General features: G+C 47.2%; 1 long non-coding RNA gene across 1 annotated transcript; it reads right to left on the reverse strand.

Annotated features, from left to right (window-relative positions):
• Nucleotides 1-352: 352 nt before the first annotated feature.
• LOC109395888 (uncharacterized) lies at nucleotides 353-5986 on the reverse strand. The gene is made up of 3 exons (XR_002126741.1): nucleotides 5736-5986; nucleotides 3778-3922; nucleotides 353-3442 (listed from the first exon to the last, which is right to left on the reverse strand). It is a non-coding gene; the product is annotated as an uncharacterized LOC109395888 (long non-coding RNA).
• Between the last annotated feature and the right edge of the window lie 894 nt (nucleotides 5987-6880).

The following is a 6880-nucleotide window of genomic DNA, read 5'->3' on the forward strand; positions in this document are numbered from 1 at the left end:
AATGCATTATCAAGCCATTAAAAGACACGTATGAAACTAAATTGGATATTACTAAGTGAAAGAGGCAAGTCTGAATGGCTACACTCTGTGTGATTCCAACAATGTGACATTCTGTAAAAGGCAAAACTATGGAGACAGTAAAAAATCAGTGGCTGTCAGGGGTTAAGGAGAAGGGAGTGGTGGAAAGGTGGAGCATGGGGAATTTTTAGAGCAGTGAAACAACTCTTTGTAATACCATAATGATGGTATTACATTTGGATATATGTATCCAATATGTATTTGTATTGTATGTATTGTATTTTTTTTGTATTGTATGTATTTGGATATATATCACTATACATTTGTCAAAACCCACAGAGTGAACCCTAATGTAAACTATAGACTCTGGGTGATAATGTAGGTTCATCGGTCATAACAAATGTACCACTGTTGTACAGGATGTTGGTGGTGGAGGAGGGTGTGGAGACAGGAGACGGGATATATGGAAATCTCTGTAATATCTCCTCAACTTTGCTGTGAATGTAAGACTGCTCTAAAACATAAAGTATATATATATAAATGTTTCAGTACCTATCCAAGGTCCCAGCACTAGTGAACGGTAGAACTAGGCCCTGAAAGCAGGGCTCTTTAATTCCAAATACCATGTTCTTCACCTTTACACTATGTCATCTCACTGTAGTCTTTCATAATTCACAAACATTTTTGTTTCTAACTCACGCTTTATTTCACAGTGATAATATGATGTGGGCCTTAATCCTATTTTCCAGATAAGGAAATAGGCTCAGAAAGGTTAGCTAACTCACTCAAGTCACGAATTGGCTGGGTGAGTAGCTGAGTCAGAACTCGAATCCAGGTCAGTTGACTTGAAACTGTGCTCTTATCAGATAACCCATTGACCTCACTGATCCAAAAACTCATCTAACCTAGAAACACACACAATGTGGCATCCTGGCTGGTTCGCGTACCAGCTACTGCATGACTTTCATGAGTTGAGTTATTCCATCAGCTGGAAATCTGTATATCTCAGGACTTGGGTCATGTCTCCACCAAGGCAAGGTGAGAAAAAACCAGCTTTGCCTTTGGTCCACATCCAGAATAAAAAGGTGTGTGATAAATGGAGAGAGAAGGGGCAAGGGAGGAAACCAGGCTAGTGTGCTGGGAAATTGAGAAGTAAGCCCAGAACCTCAGTCTCACCCAAGAAGCCTCAGCTCTTCTTCCCACAGGGTCATGGGAGTCATGACTGCCACGTGGGTGACCAGACCTCCTGGTTGTGAGGGGAACGCGTGCACCAGCAATGGAGAAGGCTCTTTGGGACATGGGGACATTCAAAACTCCCTTCTCTTAGTGTCCCTCTCTAAAGGCAATGGCAACACTGCCTCCTCTATGAGCAGAGAACTTGCCTGACTGAAATCCTGACCACATGCTCATCTCCTCTGATCCTCTTTCTTCCCTTTGCTTCTTGCCACAGTCCCTTCCCTCATCTCTCCTAAGAAAGGAGATGCATGGTGCTGTCCATGTCCATCTGTCTGTCTGGTTGGCATCTCTCTTTCTTGGCCAAAGTCTACAATCTGGCTCACTGATTTCATTGTGCTATGAGGTGCCAACCTGGGACTTAGTAAAATGTTGACTACATAACCGCCCTCCTGCAGAGAAATACCTCAAACCTTAAGGTGATAACTGTGGGGGCTGCAAACGCGGAGCTGGGCAGGTTGTGCAATGCCTGAGGGTACACGGTGGAGGGAGTGGCGGTGATGGTTCTGAAATAGAGACCTCACTGTCATCACCACACTGTGTCCTCCTCAACCCAAAGGACCATCTCCAGTGAACACGGAAGTGCCAAGTGGCCTGAGCTATTTTAAAGACAATGGTGATCACTGTTTGTAACCAGCATTCCTGATATTTTTATTCCTAGATGCTACTTGACACAGCATGGGAAGAGTCTGAGCTTGGGAGTCAAGGCCCTGGGTTCAATCTAACTTCCCCACTTACAAAAGGTAAAAACTTTATTAGCCTCTTGGCCTCTATTTATCTACCCCCAAATGCTAGCAAATACATGTTCTGGTTTACCCTCACAAACCAAACCAAACCAAACACCACCAACTCTGTAAGGAAAGCAAAGCATGGGTTCCCATTCCCATTTCACAGAGGAAAAGTTAAGCAGTTTGTCATGGCCACGAAGTTACTGAGTGGGGGATAAAGGCTGGACCCTGGCTCTTCTCCTTTCGTTCCAGCCCCACACACACACTCAGTGTATCATGCCTATGGAAACAGGTATGGTTTTCAAAGCATTCTCACATTCCTCATCTTATTTGAGTCTCAAAATGAACCCGACGAAGAAGACAGTGGATGTTTTTAGGGTGGCTCCTACTGATGTATTGTTTATCCAATACCAGGGGGATGAGTGTTGAGAATTAGCCGCGAACACAGTTAGTGAACACAATTCATTGGCCACACTAAATGATGTACTCTTATATTTGCATAGCCCTTTGCAGTGTAAAATGTCCTTCCAAATATAATATTTGAAGATCTCATTTGATCTCCACAACTCAGGGAGGAGGTGGGGCAGTTCAGATAGCGGCTGTCTTACCGATGAGGGAGACCGATGAAGAGGAGTGGGCTGACTCACCCAAGCTCATCCAGGTGAAGGGGCAGAAGCTCGGCGCAAGCTCGGGCATTCTAACACGAAACCAGCACCCTCCTAGGACTCCCTTCTGCCTCAGGGATGATCCAACTTAATGACTTTCAGAACTCTGGAGGGCTTCCTGGAGGTGACTCCAGGGCTTCTCCGTGAAGTCTGTGTGTGTGTGGAGGGGGTGTGGGGGGTGCCCTAATAATGTTGTTTAATTTTTAAGTGAGTGATGCTTGCACAGTGAACAAACTTCAAAGGGTGTATTCTTTTGACTGAACATATCTCGGGGGCTTGCCCCATGCCACTATGCCAGACAGAAGTGAGCTCCGTGTGCAGTGCACCAGGTGTTTTAAGGAGTGCTGTTGGGATCAACATCTGTGGGAGGCAGGGAAGGAGGAAGCAGGATCGGAACGAGGGAAAAGTTGGAGTGTGGTACAATGGCAACAAAGACCTCAGTCAAGTCTGTGGGGAGCCCGGGAGCTGGGCTGGACCTTTAGAGTTGTTTTGAGTTGTGGTAAGCATACAGGTATTTAATACCCCCGTGCCGATCAGCCACTGGCTACAGGTAGCCCTGGGAAGAGGGTGTGGGTTTGGGCGAGGTGACTCTCTTCTGCCAGGCAATTCTGAAGGGGGTTTTCAGCTGGCAGCACTTCCAGAAGCTGAGGGAATGAGTTCTTCAGTCCTGGAGGAGCATCTGGCTGCTCATCGCAGCATCTTCAATGGTCCATATTTTGGGCCACTCAGATCCACCCTTCTTAGAAGTTCTGGAAGCAGCTCCTCCAGAATTCAGGTGGTGTCTTTTCCTACGTGCAGCTTATAAGAAGAAATGAGACAAACCTCAGCCTGCTGCTGCAGCTGGTCTCAGAGCCGCATCTAGCACTCGCATCTCTCCTCTACTACTTACCCATTCTACTTGTCTCATCCTCAGCCAGCTCTTGTAATGGTCTCAGTGGCTCCCCAGAGAGACTCTCATCCCTGGGATTTTTGGCCCTCTGCAATGCTCTTCTAAGCCCATGGCTGCTTTATTTTTCATTTACTGTCGGGATTGGGCAACCGAGTAACTAGAGTCACCCAAGTGAATTACCTAGTGTCATTACTGCTCCCTGTCCCCACTGAGCGACAGCAGCCCCGCCCTCAGGATCAGTTACCTCTGCCAGGATGGTGAGTCCACTTCTAGATTTCTGGCCTCTTGGCACAAGAAACACGAAATGTTCCGGTGGCAGCTACAGTTTATGGGTCAATGGTACTCTTTCCACGATCTCAGGTACAAGTTCCCTTTTAGAGATCTAGGACCTAAACCATCAAAACCCAGAGCTGCAGGGATGGGAAGGAAGAATTTCTCAAGAAGGCGTCTGAGAGTGATGGTTAAGTATGGCCTCTGCTCCTTGCTTCCCAGGCCCATCTATGCTACCCACTGGAGACATGGCCTCTTAAAGTGGGGCCTGGATGAACAGATGAGGAACGTGGATACGACTTGGGAATATTCACAGAACCAGAAGCAGCAATACTTCCACCAGTGCGCCCAGTGTTGGCCCCACCATTTAGGGAAAGCTCCTCTGTGAGCACAATAAACTGTCCCCAAGTAGGACTCTGATGGCATCTTGTGCTCAGAGAGGGTATAATGTGTCCTTCCTGCTCAGGAAACATTTAGCTGTAAATTTTTTCATGGTTTCCACCTGTTTTTGCCTGCTTCCATGGCAGCCTTCCTGTGTCCCTGTGTCCGTGTCTCCTCACATCCCTCCATAATTTCATTCATTCTCTCTTTCTATCTATCTTACACACACACACACACACACACACACACACAACACACACACACACACACACACGCGCGCGCGCGCGCACACACACCCCAGCAGTGGGTGCAGACTTGGACCACAGTCTCCTCCCTAGGGTAGAAACTGTCCTTTGAACCTCAGCCTCTCTCCAGGGGCAGCTCCACACTACACACATGCAGCTTTTTCTCAGGGTGCTGAGAAGGCAAGGACAGGCCTGGCAGTTAGAGTGCTGGAGAGGCCTTTGGAGAGGAAAGTGCAGTACCTTCCCCAGTTGGTGATAACAACAGAATTTTTTGCTTTCGATTTCATTAAACATTTCAGCTACAAGGGAAAACACACAGACCTTAGTCAGGCTTCTTTCTAAGTAAGGATCAACAGGACTCTTGCAACATTTTCTTCTAGGGCCTTCCAGGCTCCAGGATACTTCTAGTTTTGGCTTTCTTTAGCAAAACCCCTCAGAGCATAGGCGCCCAGGCCCCAGCGGGAGATGGCTGCAGCCTGTGCTTTCTCTGCTAGCGGCTGTTCTTGCTGTCTCAGGGCCCTTGACCCCATACTCTGGCTCTAGTGAGTAAGGTATCCCTTCAAGGGCTCCAGCTATTTTTAATCATCAAGTGTTTATGGGACCTGGAATGCGGCAGGGCTCAGCGGTGGGGGGGGGGGTGTCTGTGGTTATTTTTTTCTTTTTCCTGGACAATCAGCTGGGATTGTCAGGAATGCCAGGCTGTGTGTGTTTAATGGAAAACCATAGGGCGTCTTGGGAGAGGATGGTGACACGATGGCCTGCATGCTGACAATTCCCTGGGAGCCTAGAGGTGTCTCCTTTCCATTCCCATGAGCCTGTTGCCCCAAACCGGGGACACTGTCCAGGGAGTGTCACTGAACTGTGTAAGGACAAGAGGGGACCTTGGCAGCTGAGCCTCTCACAGCCCTAGCTTCTAATCTGGGCTGTCACCCACCTCCAATTTGCAAGTATTTCCAGAATGTCCCTTTGCACACTGTGCTTTCCTCAATCTGGGGAACTTGCTAAAACTCTTACCCACTTAAGGAGGAAGCTGAGAGACAGAGATGCCAGCATAGCCCCTGACGCACAGAGGACCTCAATAATTACTCATGAAGTGAACAGCTATTCCTGGCTGATATCAGTAGCCTATTGCTGACTCTGAAGGTGAGCTTCTTTCACTCCAGCCCCCCCTACAGCTCCCCCAGACCTCAGGGCAGCCCCCAAAGAAATGTCAACGAGTTTCTATGTACACTGGCCTGCCCGTGACTGATCACCCTCTCCCTCCTTGCCGGCTCAGACCTTCTGGATATTTTTGTAGGGTGCTTACCAGTCTGGGCACAGCCGAGATCTTCTTTTACCCAGTAATCCTGCTGTTGGTAGACAGGTGTGAAAAGAACAGAAAGCAGACATCATGGTCTGCTGATTTAATTATGGCTTTTCAGAGCAGCGGAGTTTGAGTCTGGAAAGCTCCTAATAGCAGGTCTGTCTGTGGAACAAGAACAGACATTGTGAGCTTTAAATAGGGGGTTGACAGGCTACTGCTGGCTGCAATGTCAGACCAGCCAGTTGAGGCCACTCCTCTGGCTCCCGTTCTCTTTTCTGTCTTGCCTGAGGTCTGGGTGTTGTGCTTAAATGAGCTCCAACACCGGACAGAAGGAGCCTACAGCCAGGATGGGGTAGGACTAAGCAGGAACGCCCCCTCAAGTGAAGCTGAGCTGGATATTGCAATGTCCAAAAGGTGCTCATCCTTTTCATTTGTTCTCTCAACAAACATTTATTGAGCACCTATTGTTTGCCAAATGTGGTTCTTCCCTGGGGAGACAATGGTGAATGGTGAATCTCCTGGTGAATGGTCAAACATTCTGTCTTCAATGAAACTTTGGTTCTCTGATGCTTTTTGGCTGGGGCCTGTGCCTGGCTGGGTTGATGGAGCAGAGGAAGGCTTTACAGCCACAGAGTCTCCTTGAGCATCATGTAGAATGTGGCCCAGGACTGAGGTGACACCAGTGTTGGCCCTGGACGACCCCAGAGAAGTATCGTCCTGTTTGCATCCCCGTAGGCCAGTCTTGGCTGCTTCAGGTGGCCAGTTGAATGGTTGCTGCTCATGATATTCCAGATGACCAGTGTGTGTGTGTGTGTGTGTGTGTGTAATTCCATTTGTGTTCAAGCCAAAGTTCAGTGCCTTACTTATTCCACTTGTGCTTTTCCCCGCCTAAATTGGGATTATTTTATTTTTCCTGATCAAATTCAAAGCCTTGCTTTATCTTTTATTTTTATCAAGCTAGTATAACTCTATTTAAATTTTTTATTGGGATATAATCGACATATAACATTATATTAATTTTAAGTGTACAAGATAATGATTCAATATATATATGGAGAAATGATTACCATAATATTTCTAGTTAACATCCATCACCTCACATAGGTAGTTACAATGTATTTATTTTTGGGACCCAGATGGCTATTTCT

This window comes from Hipposideros armiger, unplaced genomic scaffold, assembly GCF_001890085.2.
Source record: "Hipposideros armiger isolate ML-2016 unplaced genomic scaffold, ASM189008v1 scaffold_493, whole genome shotgun sequence".
Classification (NCBI taxonomy): Eukaryota; Metazoa; Chordata; class Mammalia; order Chiroptera; family Hipposideridae; genus Hipposideros; species Hipposideros armiger.